Source organism: Lithobates pipiens, unplaced genomic scaffold (genome assembly GCF_037356315.1).
Source record: "Lithobates pipiens isolate NorthernLeopardFrog02 unplaced genomic scaffold, aLitPip1_a1.2 Scaffold_10, whole genome shotgun sequence".
Lineage (NCBI taxonomy): Eukaryota > Metazoa > Chordata > Amphibia > Anura > Ranidae > Lithobates > Lithobates pipiens.
In genome coordinates, this window is record NW_027507686.1 from 231,262,107 (window position 1) to 231,279,364 (window position 17,258).

Genomic DNA, 17,258 nt, shown 5'->3' on the forward strand with positions numbered 1-17,258 from the left:
GACAGGGGCGCTTTACATATTTTTTATTTATTTTTTTTTTTTTGTTTTACTTTTTTTTTTTTTGACTCTTTCTTTAAAAAAATAGGAATAAAAGTGATCATATTATAATAATAATAATAAGGAATGTAAACATCCCTTGTAATAGGAATATGGCATGATCGGACCTATTTACAGTGAGATATGGGGTCAATAAGACCCCCACATCTCACCTCTAGGCTGGGAAGCCTGAAATGAAAAAAAAAAAAAAAAAAAAAAAACAATCACGGCTTCCCAGCTGAGGCGGCGCCGTTATTTGAATGCAGAGGCCGGGCGTGACATCATAACATCGTGCCCAGCCTCCGAACGATCATAGAGACTCCGGCGACCATCTGGTCCGCTGGAAATCTCTATGATCACCATCCAAGGGGGGCGGCGGATCTTGTGTCTGACTCACCGATGGAATCGGTGAGTCGGTAGAAGCATCGGAGGGTAGCGGGGGGGGGAGAGAGAGAGAGAAACACCTGGCAGTCCAAAAAAAGCTGATATACACAGTTTATTAGGTACACAGGTTGGACCCCCTTTTTCCTTCATAACTGCCTTCATTCTCCGTGGCATAGATTCACCAAGGTGTTGGAAATATTCCTCAGAGATTTTGGTCCATAATGACATAACATCACGCAGCTGCTGCAGATTTGTCGGCTGCACATCCATGATACCAATCTCTCGTTCCATCACATCCCAAAGGTGCTCTATTGGATGAGATGTGGTGAGTGTGGAGACCATTGGATGAGATCTGGTGAGTGTGGAGGCCATTGGAGTACAGTGACCTCATTGTCCAGTGGTGAGATGATTTGATCTTTGTGACATGGTGTATTATCCTGCTGGAAGGAGCCATCAGAAGATAGGGACACTGTAGTCATAAAGGGATGGACATGGTCAGCAACAATACTCAGGTGGGCCGTGGTGTTTAAACAATGCTCAATTGGTACTAAGGGGCCCAAAGTGTGCCAAGAAAATATCCCCCCACCACCATTACACCACCACCAGCCTGAACCGGTGATACAAGGCGGGATGGATCCATGCTTTCGTGTTTTATGACAAATTCTGACCCGACCATCTGAATGTCGCAACTGAAATCGAGACTCGTCAGACCAGGCAACGTTTTTCCAATCTTCTATTGTCCAATTTTGGTGAGTCTGTGCGAATTGTAGCCTCAGTTTCCTGTTCTTGGCAGACAGGAGTGGCATCCGGTGGGGTCTTCTGCTGCTGTAGCTCATCTGCTTCAAGGTTCGATGTGTTGTGCATTCAGAGATGGTATTCTGCATATCTTGGGTGTAACGAGTGATTATTTGAGTTACTGTTGTCTTTCTATCATCTCGAACCAGTCTGCCCATTCTAACTGCCGCTCACTGGATATTTTTTCTTTTTCGGACCATTTTCTGTAAACCCCAGAGATGGTTGTGTGTGAAAATCACGGTAGATCAGCATTTTTTGAAATACTCAGACCAGCCTGTCTGGTACCAACAACCATGCCACGTTCAAAGTCACTTAACCTCCCTAGCGGTAATCCCGAGTCTGGCTCGGGTTGGGATTTTAATTACATAAGCGGTAACCCCGAGCCAGACTCGGGATCGCATCGCTGGATACAGGGGTGGACACAGGGAGAGTTACTCACCTTGTCCCCTGGATCCAGCGATGTCCTCCGTGCTGTGTGATTGAGCCGTCCTCCGCTCCATTCACACAGTGCCGAGTGCCGCCGAGCTCCGTTCCCTGCGATGTTACGGCGCACGGGAGCGGAGAACGGCGGCAAATTCAAAAAAGTAAAAGTACACAAAACACACACAGCACTGTAACCTTACAGATTACAGTACTATATAAAAAATTACACACCCCTTTTGTCCCTAGTGGTCTGTGCAGTGCCCTGCATGCACTTTTATATTATAAATACTGTTTTTTTCTGCCTGGAATTTGGAGATTGCCCATAGCAACCAGAAAGTGTCCCTTTTTCAGTGTTTTAGGATTTGATTACATTATTGAATAATTTTTATTATTATTTATTATATTATAAACTTTATCATACCCGGGATGTCTGCTAGACTCTGGTTTGAACAGATTTAAGAGAGTTATTCCTAAGGCCGCGTACACACGTGGGGACTGTTCGCCCAACTTTGTCCGTCAAACAGTTTCGGCAAACAGTCCGCTCAAAATTAGCATGGACGGACATGGCCACACACGACGGACGAACAGTTTGCTGAAACCGTGCGCGATGACGTGAACGGCACGTACGACGGGACAAAAAATACGACGTCCTATACACTGCATTATAGCTTTCGGCGTGAAAATCCTTTCTGAGCATGCGCGCAACTTAGTTTGACGAACAAGCCTACACACGAGCGGACTGTCCGCTGAAACAAGGTTTCAGCGGACAGCTTTTCGGAATTTCCGAAAAACCTTGTTCAGCGGACTGTTCGCTGAAACTGTCCGCTGAAAGCCCACACACGAGCGGACTGTCCGCTGAAACTTGGTTTCAGTGGACAGTTTCAGCGAACAGTCCCCGCGTGTGTACGCGGCCTTAGAATTACAGAACTACAAAATAAAAGCCAAATTCGCATGCAAAATAATTGTACCGCTTTCAGCACCTACGGTAAAATCGGACTGAATCATACCGCCAGGGAGGTTAAATCCCCTTTCTTCCCCATTCTGATGCTTCAGCAAGACCTCTTCACCACATCTAGATACCTAAATGCATTGAGTTGCTGCCATGCGAATGGCTGATTAGCGATTTGTGTCACCAAGCAATTGAATAGGTGTAACTAATAAAGTGGTCGGTGAGTGTAGGTATTTGTGTCTGTCTAGTATTGTTAGTTATATGGACTTAACAACAAGCATTTTTTTTTCATGAATAAAGAATTGTTGTTCCTATTTTTTTATTTTTTTTTCTCTTTCAATTTATTTCTTTTTCTCTTTTTTTTTTTTTTTTTTTATTTTATATATTTTTCTACTTATCTTATTTATTTTTTCCTGTTTAGCTACATGTTGTTTCCAGTAGGTGGCAGAATGAGACCGCTCACTGTGACTCCCATTCCCTTGTCTGTTATACCTTCTGCCTGCAGGGAACGTGATTTAATGAGGTCAGGCCTCAGTTGGTTGCCGGACTTGGGTAGTGATGGGAGAAAAAAAATGAAGTGGTGATAACAGTGCATTGTCAGCTTGTCAGACCTTTCATATGTTTGTACAGCAAGCTTGCAGTTCCCTGGTGTGCTGATTTTATAAAGCGGTATGAGGACGTCTGCTTTGCAAAATAACTTTATTTTTTTTATTTTTTTTCCCCTTTTTATAAAACACTGCTATGATTTATTTAAAGCTGAGCTCTGTCCGCAGGTGATGCTAAATTCAAGCTTAGAAAATATATATTCCGTGTGTATTCACACTTCAAAAAGGAAAATTCTGTTGCTCTCTCGGCCTCTTCCAAATCTCAAAATTCCCTTTTCTCTTTTTTTTTTTATTTTTTATTTTTTTTTGCTGCTGTGATGTGATTTCCTGTTAGAGGGTGTCTACGTTTATTCTCCATGGTCCAGCGCTACGTAGGAACATGGACATACCTTTCCTTGCTCCATCCCGAGCATTTGTAATGTAAAGAGAGCATTGCACATGACCGCAAATAATGTGCACTGTTCCTTCCAAACAGAAGTGAGGGAGGGGGAGAAGCTTCTGGAGCTCAGAGGAGCTAGAAAAACAAACTAAGAAACAGTTTAATGAAAAACAGATTATAGGGCTGTTTTGTATGTATGGATTCATTTGAATTGAATGCTTTAACCACTTCAGTTCCGTAAGGCATACCCCTCCCCCCCCATGACCAGGCCATTTTTTTTGTGATACGGTACTCCATAACTTTAACTGACAATTGCGCGGTCGTGCTCTAAACCATATGCAATCCTTCTTCCCTTTTTTTTTTTTTTTTTTTTTTAATCTAGTTTCATCACTTTGGGCTAATATGTATTCTGCTACATATTTTTAGTAAAAAAAAAATAAATCCCAATAAGCGTATATTTGGTTTGCGCAAAAGTCTTATAGTTAAATAATAGCTATGTTATATTTATGGAATAAAATGTTTGCGCTTTTTCAATGTGAAGTGTGTAAATGTATGTTTGTATGTGTAAAAATATTCACTAACGAAGGAAACAAAAAAAAAAGTTTTAATTGTTTATCATTAATTAAGGCTGATTAGAGTAAACAATGTTTCTTTTTATTTTATTGTTTTCAGCGGCTGAGCAATGTTAATAAACTTTGCTGGCTGCTTTTGTTTTTTTTTGACAGCTCCAATTACCAGACTTCTTTTAGGCCCCTTTCACACTGGAGCGAAGGGTGCGTCGGCGGTAAAGCGCCGGTATTTTTAGCTGCGCTTTACCGTCAATTTCGCTGCGCTATTTGGCCGCTAGTGAGGCACTTTTAACCCCCCCAATAGAGGCTGAGAGAGGGTTAAAACCAGTGCAAAGTGCTGCTGCAGCAGTGCTATGCCGGCGGTATAGTTGTTCTACCCGTTCATTTCAATGGGCAGGAGCAGTGAAGGAGCGGTGTATACACCGCTCCAAAGATGCTGCTTGCAGGAGTTTTTATTTTTTACCGTCCTGCAAGCGCACCGCTCTAGTGTGAAAACCCTCAGGCTTTCACACTGTAGAGACGGGAGCAGCGCTTTACAGGCGCTATTTTTAGTGCCTGTAAAGTGCCTCAGTGTGAAGGGGGTCTACCACTTCAGCTACCGGTGCATTTGCGTGAGTACCGATACTTGTGCAGATACTCGGTATCGGTAAAGATACTAGTATCGGTGCAACCCTAAGTAAAAGCCTATATGTTCATGCACACAAAGACCCCTTTCATACTGGGGGTGTTTTTCAGGCTTCTGGGCTAAAAATGGCGCCTGAAAAATACGTCCCCTGTAGCCCCAGTGTGAGATCCTGAGTACTTTTACAGTGGGGCAGTGCGTTTGTAGGACATTAGAAAAAGTCCTGCAAGCAGCATCTTTTGGGGCAGTGAAGGAGTGGTGTATGCACCGCTTCTGCCCATTGAAATGAATGGGCAACGCTGCCAAACCGCATTGTTAAAAGCTTCCCGCTAGCAGCCGAAAAAGCGCTGCTAAAACCAGCGGCTGACAACCAGTGTGAAAAGGGTCAAAGGCTTTTACAAGAGTTTATGACCAGTAGAGTTTTTAGAGGCAGTAAAATGCACCTCTCCTGGATGCAGAGGAGTGTTCGTGAAAGGAAAAACGCGCCCTAAATGCTAGGTGCATTTGGCACTTTCCTGTTTATTTCAATGATCAGAATAAATGAAAATTCTGGCCGATCAACATCCAAACGCCAAACTCTGCTGAACTCCCCTAAACTGGTTTAAAAAGAAACGCAGCTTAGGTGAGTATATAACGCTGATTTCCTCCTGTCGGGAGAAAGGGCGTTTATAATAAACCAGTGTGCATGAGGCCTAAGAGGTTAACCGATTCACAAAAAGCCGGAGTAGTCGTCCTCATTGATACTACATGGCAGGCTTTATGTGGCCGAGGCTCTGCTTCCCCCTCATTCACAGACTTGCCGATTCACCTTGACGGAGTGTAAAACTGCATTCAGCATCATCACCGGCTGCCCGTATCTCCACCCGACGTGTTCAGCCACTCATTCAATACGAGCTGCCAGCAGAGAACATTTCCTGCTCACTGATAACGGCCCATGACAGCTCCTTGTTTTAGAAACACCGCTCACCTCTGCTTTAAATAACCAAATAAATAAAAGTGAGGGTTATGTAATCCGCCGCAATCAGCCAGGGTTAAAATTCCAACCGTACGTCTTATTTATATTGCTATTTTTGTTTTCGGCTTCTGAAAACCTGGTATGGTTGTTTATGTAGCTACATTTCTTGTATCCGTGATAAAATATTCCAGCGCCATTGCGTTAATTTTTGTCACCTGTGCACATTTACAGCACAGTGATATTTTTGCAAACATTTCACACTAAAATTAGTGCACAAAAGAGTTTTACTACTGGAGCTGTGACGCTCGTTTGGCTTTACTTCTTCTGTAAATCCCAGGAGTGCAATGCAATTCATTTTGCACTCCTGTGACCCATTTTCAGCAGAGAGCGGACTGAAGTCTGCTGATATGACAAGTTGGTCCAAGGTCTGCGTCATCAGGAAAATGGAAGTCGGGATCCGCCAGGTCCCTGGACTGACTCCCAGCTCAGGCTCTCAGCGGGCTGCTGAGAGCCTGAGCCAGCCGCTCCCTGCCCATCCACACCTCAGTGCTCCAGTGAGCGAGGAGGGGGCAGAGCAGAGAGCTGCTGATTGACAGTCACCAGTTCTCTGCTCAAGGGACTGTCAGAACTGAGCGATCGGCGGAATTAGATCGCTCAGCTCTCAATGCATAGGTGCCAGGGGACAGATGCTGCATCCACCTAGGCCAGTGATGGCGAACCTTGGCACCCCAGATGTCTTGGAGCTACATTTCCCATGATGCTCTGGCACTCTGCAGTGTAGTGGAGCGTCATGGGAAATGCAGTTCCAAAACATCTGGGGTGCCAAGGCTTGCCATCACTGACTTAGGCGGTGTCCTCCCAATATGATCCAGGAAAAAAGCCCAAACCCATACTTCTCTTTTATCCCTGACCTTGCCTACTCCCCTGATACATACCTAACTTGCAGTAGTGCACCCAGCCTTAAAGTGGAGTTCAATCCAAAAGTTGAACTTCCGCTTATTTGCTCCCCCCCCCCCGGTGCCACATTTGGCACCTTTTCAGGAGGAGGGGTAACAGGGACCTGTTTTTGACAGGTCCCAATTCCCCACTTCCGAAGGCAGCACAGTCCCTTGGAAGTTCGGAAACCCTCCTCCTTCCTCCGCCGCCTGCTAATTTAGAAAGCGCAGCGTGCTTCATGCATGCGCAGTAGGGAACCATTTGTGAAGCCGTTAGTGGGGATGGCGGTGGTGGCAGCACCCAACAGCTGATCCGAATATCACGGGCTCCCTGGACAGGTAAGTGTCCATATATTAAAGAGGAAGTAAACCCTGATGGGTTTACTTCCTCTTTGATTCCCTGCAAAGGTAAAGCATAATGGACTACTATGCATCGCATAATAGTCCATTATGTGTCACTTACCTGACACAGGAGCCAGCGAAGTCACCGCTGTCCCCTGTAGTCCGGAGCCTCCATCTTCTTGGTGGGTCTCGCTGCTCCGGCGCTGTCATTCGTCGGAGCCGTGATGACGTCACTCCCGCGCATGTGCACGGGAGCCGCCACTTGGGGCATATCGCCGTTAACTGTGGCGCGCTCAGTGCGCCTGCGCGCCGCTGTCTACGGCACATGCGCCGTAGACAGCGGTGCCTGTCTTTCGGCAAATATCTCCTAAACCGTTTAGGTTTAGGAGATATTGCTTGGACCTACAGGTAAGCCTTAATCTAGGCTTACCTGTAGGTCAAAGTGTGTTGTAAGGGTTTACAACCACTTTAAGTCGGCAACTACATTATTTATAGCTGCTGACCTTCTATTTTTATCTTATTTTTTTTTTCCCCCAGGCTGGAGCTCCTCTTTAAGTCGGTCATAGATGGTTTGAATCTCGGGCGGTTCAGCAGAGACTGGCCTAGATTCTGTCTTCTATGGGCAGGCTGATTGTACCCACATTGATCCAAATGACTTGGGTACAATCAGCATGTTGGATTTCTAGCATGTGAATGAGCCGCTCACAATAATAATTGTCCTCACAGTGGTATGTAAACAAACCCCTAAGGCAGGCTTTCGATTGTAAGATTTTGGTTGCTGATGGAGCTATTGCATCCTCCCTGCTGAGAGAATCGAGCGATTTTTCTTTCCTGCAACCAAAATCGCATAATCCTATGGCCTGCTAATAGGGGTTTGTTTACATACCACTGCTAATCTGTGTGCCGGTTGTGGTTGACACCGTCACTTTCTACAGAGTTCTTTGGGGCTGTCTCCTAAGGCAGGAGGTCTTGGGGAACAGCCGTATGGAACTCCATTGAAAGCAATTGTGTAACTTCCGCCGGATCAAATAAGTAGGACAGCAACTTGTAAGCAAACATCCGGTCAGTGACCAGACTGTAGTACTTTACTGCAATAGAGAAAAGTGAGGTCACGGATCCTATGTCTAGTATTGTAAATATTCCAGTCGCACACGTTCCTGAAATACGCTCAGGGGTAGCGGGTGCCACAGCAGCAGCCAGCTGGAGACAGGAAGTCTAAAAGTTTGATTGAAGAATGATCACATCACATAGGATAAAGTGCAACATTTTGGAGCCACACAGGATCCCTTTGTCAGGCATGTGATTTCTGAACCACCGCATGCACTTATCGCATGCCTGACAAAGGGGTCCTGTGCAGGTCCAAAACATTTGCACCTTATCTCTTGTGATGTGATCAGTCTTCAGTAACCCTTTTGAAGGAGAGTAGATGTGGTGTGCTGGCAAATATGTGCATTGATCCTACATCCAGGACGCAGGAAAGGGTAGACAGAACCAAGGGTTCTTTGGCAGGTAAGAGAGTTCATTTATATTTTTCCAACTACCATATATACTCCAGTAGAGTATAGGTCGACCCGAATATAAGCCGAAGCACCTAATTTTACCACAAAAAAAATGGGAAAATGTATTGACTCGAGTGTAAGCCTAAGGTGGGAAAATGCAGCAGCTACTGGATAAACAATGCCCATTTGCAGCCTCCCTGTGCCCATTTGCAGCCTCCCTGTGCCCATTTGCAGCCTCCCTGTGCCCATTTGCAGCCTCTCTGTGCCCATCTGCAGCCGTACCTTTGATTACTAAAACAGGTGGTGTCTCCCGCTGTGTCATGCAGTCTGTTCGGCAGTCGTCCATTGTAACAAAGCCCCGCCTCTTCCTCGCTTGGGATAGGCTTCATTCCCACGATGTGAATCCGCTGCCATGGAGTCCGCCTCTGTCCGCTAGCTGAGTGGGAGATATCTCTGTTGATCTCCGCTGAGCCGGCGGATGACAGGTCCCTCTCTGCTTACTGAGCGGGGAAGGGCTTGTCGAGCGCCGCTGGTGGCTATGGAGAGATCGGACGAAAACGGACAGCATGTCTGTTTTCATCAGATCTCACCCGATCCGCCAGGGACGGATGTGAACGTAAGGCCATCCATCTGATTTTAGCAGATCGAACCAGGTCAGATGTCAGCGGACGTGTCACTGCTGACATCCGTTGCTCCATAGACTAACATTAAGGTGCCCGGTCAGGTCCGCCGACAAAACTGACAGGCGGACCTGAACGGTCCAACAGTGTGAAAGGGGCCATAGACGGAACACTGATAGTTTCTTAGCATTGTATCAGTGTTCCTCTATTACGGACGAGGAGAAGGCGGGGCTTTGTTACAATGGACGGCCGCAGAACAGACTGCATAACACAGCGGCAGACATCCGCTGTTTTAGTAATCAAAGGTACGGCTGCAGATGGGCACCCTCACTAGAGTATAAGCCGGGGGGGGTTCAGCCTAAAAAATGGGCTAAAACTCCGCTTATACTTGAGTATATACGATATGTTTCTAATGATTGCCGGGAGATCAACTTACCCTCTGACCCCAAGTCCGATTGGCAGCCATAACCCTGTCACATGCATTAACATAAGACCTTTTGGCCTAGGCATTCAGTACATAGTATTTTATATTTGTAAAAAGCCTCAATACAGATTTTATAAGCCAAAGACCCCAGAATGTTGTATTTTTCTTTAATGGGGTAATCCTTTAACGATGGTGCCAAGTCATTGAGAGGTCTTTTCTGAGCAGACTAATTTAGGTGGAGCCATTGATTGGCTGGCATCATCTGCATGCCTGTTCCTCAAGATCCTCTGGCAGATGGGCCCTCTTTATGCCGGTATTAGAAACGGGTGTTTGGGCCGTGTGTGTGCCGCTCACTGAACGCCTACAATAGATAATATGGACAGCAGACAGAGCTGTTCACATTTGAGAAACATGCGGCCTTTACACACAAATTAACTTTAATGGCATCTTAGTCCGTAGGGTTCAATATTGGCCCACCCTTTGCAGCTATAACGGCTTCAACTCTTCTGGGAAGGCCGTCCACAAGGTTTAGGAGTGTGTCTATGGGAACGTTTGACCATTCTTCCAGAAGCGCATTTTTGAGGTCAGAAACTGATGTGGATGAGATGGCCTGGCTCACAGTCTCTACTCTACTTCTTCCCAAAGGTGTTCTATCGGCTTTAGGTGAGTGTTTGTTTGTTTTTCAGGGGTTGGGCTTGGCCCCTTAGTTCCAGTGAAGGGAACTCTTAAGGCGTCGTATACCAAGACATTTTGGACAATTTCATGTTCCCAACTTTGTGGGAACAGTTTGGGGATGGCCCCTTCCTGTCCCAACATGACTGCGCACCAGTGCACAAAGCAAGGTCCATAAAGACCTCAACCCGATAGAACACCTTTGGGATGAATCAGAACAAAGACTGAGAGCCAGACCTTCTTGTTCAACATTATTGCCTGACCTCACAAATGCGCTTCTGGAAGAATGGTCAAACATTCCCATAGACACACTCCTAAACCTTGTGGACATCCTTCCCAGAAGAGTTGAAGCTGTTCTAGCTGTGTGTTTTTTGTGTAGTGGAAATTACCTTTCCTTTTCAATCTGCAGCCTCTGTGTATTTCTGAGAGTACATTGCAATATGGCTACTAGAGCTGCACAATCGTCAAGAATTGTTATCGCGATCTTGACTAACGTGTTTCACGATTTCTTTCTATGCAAAGAATTCTCTCTGCTCTTCTGAAGCCACAGCCCTCAAAAGAAAGGAAGAGAAAACTGGGCAGTCTGCCAAGAATCAAAACATTCTTTATCAGTTGAACTTAAGTATAAACATTGTAACAATTTGTCAATGGAATAGACTTTGTGTGTAAGTGAAAAAAGTTTAAAGGGATTGTAAAGTGAATTTTTTTTTTTTAAATAACAAACATGTTATACTTACCTCCACTGTGCAGCTCGTTTTGCACAGAGTGGCCCCGAACCTGTACTGGGGTCCCTCGGCGGCTGTCTCGGCTTCCTCCCGCAGGTGCTTCTCACGTTCATGCAAGCTCCCTCGCATCGTGAGAAGCATCTGCGGGCGCGCTCCCGTGATACAGCCGGCGGCTATAGCCGCTTGCTGTATCACACGGCCCCGCCCCCCAGCGCTCCGCGTCAATGGATGTGATTGACAGCAGCGCGAGCCAATGGCTGCGCTGCTTTCCATCCATCCACTCCAGCCAATCAGCGGCCAGGTTGAACGGTGGAAAGGATGTCGGGGGATGAGCGCGGGACTTTCGAGGGGTGAGGTAAGTAAAACGGGGGGGCTGGGGGGCGCAGGCACTGTCAGATGTTTTTTCACCTTAATGCATAGAATGCATTAAGGTGAAAAAACATTTAGCTTTACAACCCCTTTAACCTTCAAACCACAAAACCTTTTTTCTGACATTTGTTAGTTTCAAGTTAAAAATGTATTTATTTTTTACTAGAAAATTACTTGGAACCCCCAAACTATATATATATATATATATATATATATATATATATATATATATATATATATATATATATATATATATATATATATATATATATATATCATTTTTTTTTTTTTTTTGTATCGTGATCTTTTTATTCTGAGCAAAAAAAAATCATGATTCTCATTTTGGCCAGAATCGTGCAGCTCTAATGGCTACCTGGAGTTGTTCTGTACACAGAATATGTACTGACCACTCCCCAGAAATATCATTTCCCTCTTGTGTGATTGGCTCACCAATTTTCCCAGAAGTCTGCCTGATATACAAGTCAGATTTCAGGCATCCCCTGCAACAAAAATGTGATTGATTTTTTTTTTGTAGAGATACTTTCAATAGGAACACATCTAAAGGGATGCAGACCCAGCAGATTTCTTCCTTAGTGCTCTGCAGCTGCACACCTGACAGTTAATTATGAAACAACTCCCATTAGACCCCTTTCACACTGGGGCGCTTTGCAGGCGCTACAGCTCTAAAAATAGCGCTTGCAAAGCGCCCTGAAAGAGCCGCTTCTGTCTCTCCAATGTGAAAGCCCCGAGGGCTTTCACTCTGGAGCGGTGCGCTGGCAGGACGCTAAAAAAAAGTCCTGCTAGCAGCATCTTTGGAGTGGTGTATACACCGCTCCTGCCCATTGAAATCAATGAGGCAGCGCGGCTATACCGCCAGCATAGCACTGCTGCAGCAGCGCTTTGCAGTGGTTTTAACCCTTTCGCGGCCGCTAGCGGGGGTAAAAGTGCCCTGCTAGTGGCCGAATAGTGCCCTCTGAAATTGACAGTAAAGCACCACTAAAAATATCGGGGCTTTGCTGCTGACGCCCCCACCGCCCCAGTGTGAAAGGGGCCTTAGACCCACTCAGTACAGAGGCACAGACAAACACACATGTGTTGTACACGTATTTCTTCAGAATAACAAAAGGTAGAAATCATCTGAAACGGAGGTTGTTATAATCCTTGCAATGTGCATAGATCACCCAGAGGGGAATGTTATGCTTTAACATGTAAATACAACCGCTAAGGACCAATGTCCTGGGATGTGAACCTCATGAAAAAACATGACTGACGTTCCGTGAACAGAGGTGCATGTAGGCAGGGAAGAAAGATGATATTAATATACAGTAGGTGTTCCTTGGTCTGTAGTTCCTCCAGTGCTGGGCCCCCACACGCTACCGCCTTCCCTCCTTCATTAATCCATAGACTTCATATATCGGAGCCAAAGGTCTGATTGGATTTAGATTGTTTTTCCATGTTCATGTTGGCCAGTTTATTTGTAGAGCGTAATCCTGGAGGGTTTGGTCTTAGTGGTGGCTATTTGAACAACTGCGGACTCCCATGCCTTGGCAATCAACATTTTCACCGCCAAAAACCTAAAGAATATCAGAGTCTAGGTATGTCTAGGGATATCTGCAATCTGTTCATTCAGAAAGCCGTTCTTGCATCTTAACAGTTGTTACGGCGCAGATGAGAGAAAATATTCTACTCCATACCTTGGGGCAGGTCCACCATACATGATGCATGGTGCCTTCCCATCCACAGCCCCGAAAGCAGAGAGGTGTAGCTTTGGGGTAGATCTTGGTCGAGTCTGGAGGGGACTAAGCCCTTGTACACACGGTCTGACATTCTGACAACAAAATCCGTCGGATTTTGTCCAAAACTTGTGTTGCATACACACGGTCGGACAAAGTTGTCGGAAAATCCGATCGTACGTAACGTGATGACGTTATTTCATTACGACGGGACTACGTTCAGGTTAGTAGCCAATAGCTTTGGTCTAGGAATTTGATCTGAGCATGTGTGGCACTTTGTCTGATGGGAATTCTCTACACACAATCGGACAAAGTCCGATCGGATCATGTGTCGGAAAGTTTTATAGCCCAGCTCTAAAACTTTGTCCGTTGGATATTCCGACGGAAACAGTCCGATGGAGCCCACACACGGTCGGATTATCCGACAACATGGTCCGATCGGACATTTTCGGTCGGAATGTCCGACCGTGTGTACAAGGGTGAAGAATTATAATTTCATAATTTTAATGGGACACTCCATAGAAAGCTTGTTTAAAAGCCTTCACATTGCAGGTAGTTCAGACTTTGTACTGGCACTCCTACCCGTATAGCTTTCACTACCGAGAAAGGTAACTTAAATAGGTCACCCCCTTTTAAAAAGCTTTTGTAAAGGGCCCATGATTACTTGTATGCACTTCCCTTAACCACCATAGGACAATGGCAAACAACCAACTGTACCAATTGGCCATGTATGTTAGATATGCCAGTTATCCCATCAGCAAAATCTGCTGCACGCCAAATCATTAAGACAGAAAAGTTCTGTTTGACTTGATTCCCCCCCAGATCACCCACTCATTATTTCTGGGTCATATATATGGTGACTTATGTAAGGACTCTTGATCAGTTTGTGGACAGAACTTTTTTTTGCTGGTCCAGTTAGAAGCAGAGGTCACACGGTGTAGCTGCTCTCTTGTGCTGGCATGTGCCTGTCTTTGGAAATCTTGTGCTTTTGACCTGCTAAGACTAGTTACATGTAATCTCTCTAATCCAATTACATGGTTTCTCCTGAGCAGGTGTAACACTTGGCACACTTTTCCGAGGTCCGGCTAAGCGGAGGGGAGGACTACCATGCAAGGGACCGTCAAACAATTGTGCAGTCGGTCTTGAGACGGCCTGGGATAGCGGACCAACAGTGTTCTGTGGGGTGTTCACTTAGATCATATACTAACATTTAGTATTTTGGACTGGAAACTTTCTGTACCCGAAGAGTTGACTTTCTTGGCTCTCATATATGTTATTCTTTGGACAGTAGAAACTGTTAACGGACCTACTCTGAAGAGAGAGAAAAAAAAAAAAAAGTAAAAACACTTCACATAGAGCTGCACGATTCTGAGAATCACGATTTTTTTGCTTAGAATAAAAAGATCGCGATTCTCTCACGATTTTTGCAACATAAAATCTTTCACGTTATACAAAAAAAAATTAAAAATAGGCTAACCTTACTGGGTAGTGATTTTTTTTTTTTTTTTCTTTTTTTTTTGCTTAAGGGCCGGTTCACACTGCGACGCGAGGCGACACGGCTCGCCTCGCCTCGCTCCCGCAAGTCGCCCCCATTCAGTGCTATGGAACCGTTCTGAGAGGAGCGACTCGAGTCGCTCCGACTCAGAAAAAAGGTTCCTGTACTACTTCGGGGCGACTTCGGGGGCGACTTGCATTGACTTCTATGCAGAAGTCCTCTGCAAGTCGCCGCTGAGGTCCGTGCAGGTCGCGGCGAGGCAAGTCGGAGACGCCTCGCCGCGCATCGCTGTGTGAACCGGCCCTAATTCATTAAAGTAATTTTTTCAAAGAAAATTGCAATTGAAAGACCGCTGTGCAAATACAGTGTGACATAAAATATTGCAACAATCATTTTATTCTATAGGGCAGTGATTCTCAACCCAGGGTTCCTCCAGAGGTTGCTAGGGGTTCCTTCAGCTTTGGGCAATTTCTGCCTCTCCGATAACTTCTCACTCACACCATTGATCTTTTTAGCTATCTGTAAGGAGGTAATTCTTCCCACTGACCTTCACACTAATGTATCAGGAGTTGTAGGTGTCTAATTTTTAGCAGGGGTTCCCTGAGACCGGAGAACTATTTCAAGGGTTCCTCTGTGGTGAAAAGGTTGAGAAAGGCTGCTATAGGGTGTCTACTAAAACAATATGTATAATGTTTGGGGGTAATTTTCTAGCTAAAAAAAGATTTTAACTTGAAACCAACAAATGTCAGAAAAAGATTTAGTGTTTAAGTGGTTAAACTTTTTTCACTTGCACACAAAGTACTCTATTCCATTGACAAATTGTTACAATGTTTATACTTAAAGCGGGAGTCCGCCGGGACTCCGCGCTTTTTTTTTTTTTTTTTTAAAAGCCAGCAGCTACAAATACTGCACCTGCTGACTTTTAAAATGGTGACACTTACCTGTCCAGCGCGCCCGCGATGTCGGCACCCGAAGCCGATCTCTCGATCATCTCTCGGGTGCTGCCGCCGCCATCTTGGGTATGGGAATCAGGAAATGGAGCCTTTCGGCTTCATTTCCCGGTTCCCTACTGCGCATGCGCGAGTCGCGCTGCGCAATAAGGACGGTCCCCGCTGCCTCTGGGATCTGTGTGTTTCCCAGCAGGCAGCGGGGCACTTGCGGAAAGGGGAGGGCACTTGCGGAAAGGGGTGTAATCTACGCCCCTTTCCGCAGAGAGCTATCCCGGAAGTGGGTGCAGATACCTGTACTGTACAGGTAACTGCACCCCCCTCCCCCCTGAAAGGTGCCAATTGTGGCGCCGGAGGGGGGGGGGGGTTCCGATGAGCGGAAGGTCCACTTTAGGGTGGACCTCCGCTTTAAGTTCAACTGATAAAGAATGTTGTGATTCTTGGCAGACTGCCCAGTTTTTCTCTTCCTTTCTTTTGATGGCTGTGGCTTCAGAAGAGCAGAGGGAATTCTTTGCAAGGAAAGAATTGTGAAACACTTTAGTCAAGATCGAGATAGCAATTCGTGACGATTAATTGTGCAGCTCTAACTTAACACAAACCATTGCAGCCAGTCAGCAGATATTTCTCTAATATAAAACCAATAATATGCTATGTGTAAGAAAGCTGAGCAAATGTACGTTACCTGTGCAGAACAGAATCTAATATGGCTTGGTGTCAATTTTCATTCATTTTATTTAGTATGTTTTGTAAACTGTTATATGTACTGTTTTTGTGTGTGTGTGTGTGTTTTATATAGGTACAGTGGGTATAGAAAAGAATCAACCCCTTTAAAATAATCACATTTTGTTGCTTTGCGGCCTGAAATGAAGACAGACGCAGTTTTTGTCTTTATCCAGCTGTATTTACTAGTGCAACTTATAACATCCAAGTGAAAAATATGACACCAAAATGTCAGAAAATGAAAAATAATTCAAAAACAGAATCGCTGAGTTGGAAAAAGGAGGGGTGTTATACCCCAATTCATTTTAAATGCAACTATGTAATAAAAATAGTTGTTTTTATAAATGTGTTAGTAAATTTATATTGTCAGAAGGATTTAAGTGTTTGTAAAGTCTTGTGTTTTTTTTAATTATTTTTTTTCCCCCTATAATAACAAACATGTTATAGTTACCTGCTCTGTTACAGTGGTTTTGCACAGAGTAGCCCGGATCCTCCTCTTCTCGGGTCACTCTTCTCCGAGCTTGGCGCCTCCCTCCTGTTCAATGCCCCCCACAGCAAGCAGCTTGCTATGGGGACACCCAAGCCGAGTCACGGCTCTGTGTGTCCATTCAGACATTGAGCTAGCATGGGAAACCGGCTGTGAAGCTGCATAGCCAAAGTCGGCTTCCTTCGGTAAACATACTGGTGCTGGGAACCCAAGCACCGGCAAAGAACTGGCTGGCGCTGGGTCCTTGGACATAGTAGAACCCTTCCCTCCTTCTTTTTATATAAAAAAAAAGCGGTTAAAGAACCGCTTTAAGAAAGTACTCCGACTTATTCACTTGTGTGTGAAATTTCGCCCTTTCACAGTAGAGCAGCTAAGAAGAGCCTGGAACTTGTGGGCCAAGGACTGCACCTGCAGGCTGTATTTTAAATAGCAGATTAATATGAAAAATCTCCTGTTTAACTAAAATACTTTTTTGGGTGGGGTGGGGGGGGGGGGTGTATAAGTAGGAAGGGTTAACACGTTTGCCTTTCCTGTAGGAAATGCTGCTCCAATTTCCACACCGTGCTGCTTATA

The 17,258-nt window shown here is 45.2% G+C and overlaps 1 protein-coding gene across 1 annotated transcript in view; it reads left to right on the forward strand.

Annotated features, from left to right (window-relative positions):
* Positions 1–17,258, forward strand: part of PDHX (pyruvate dehydrogenase complex component X) — a gene marked incomplete in the record, with an annotated part of 121,987 nt that overhangs the window by 9,654 nt on the left and 95,075 nt on the right.